Below are 697 nucleotides of genomic sequence, written 5' to 3'. Positions count from 1 at the left end.
TCTCTCTCTCTCCACCTGCCTCACAAGCATACTAAGTGCACACCGATATTAAGTAACAACCCTGGCTCTCCCCCCACCTCCAGAACTACATAAACCTGTCCCATAACGCGCCCACAAACTCCCGCCTGGGGATGGCCCCAGAGAACAGAACTCTGCGGGATCCCTCTACAAAATAAATTGTCGGAAAATGAACGAAATAAAAGCAGATCATCTGATCGTGAAGTCCAACAGCTCCTATCCTATAGCCCTCGTCTTCTGCCTGTTGATTAGCCCACTTCTCGCCTCGTTTTATAGCTTTCCCGTCCTTCCCAGGTTTATGGCTGTTTCATTCAAGGTATTATCACGACTCTGCGATAATCTAGAAATTTCCAATCTGATTTTTATTCTTTTGAGGTGTGTGCGTGTGTGTGTGTGTGTGGGGGGGGGGGGGGGGGGGGGGTTCGTTTCTTACGTCAGACTGTAAATTTTTTTCAGGTTCATCGTTCTTTGTCGTGATATAAGGTTTTTGTGGTGCAGCAGTTAGATACTTCACCGTCGCTTGCAGAAGATAATATTCTATTCCATTTCAGAAAATGTTTTAAATTTTTATTATTTGTGCCTCGGTTTTCTGCACGAATGTTGTATGTATCCGTCCCAGCCCGGGTTGTCTCTTACAGAACAAAGACCGTCTTCTAAATGATCGAAACTGTGTCGATGG

This window comes from Aplysia californica, unplaced genomic scaffold (assembly GCF_000002075.1).
Source record: "Aplysia californica isolate F4 #8 unplaced genomic scaffold, AplCal3.0 scaffold01032, whole genome shotgun sequence".
NCBI lineage: Eukaryota > Metazoa > Mollusca > Gastropoda > Aplysiida > Aplysiidae > Aplysia > Aplysia californica.
The sequence above is the reverse complement of the archived record's forward strand: the minus strand, read 5'-3'. Positions refer to the sequence as shown.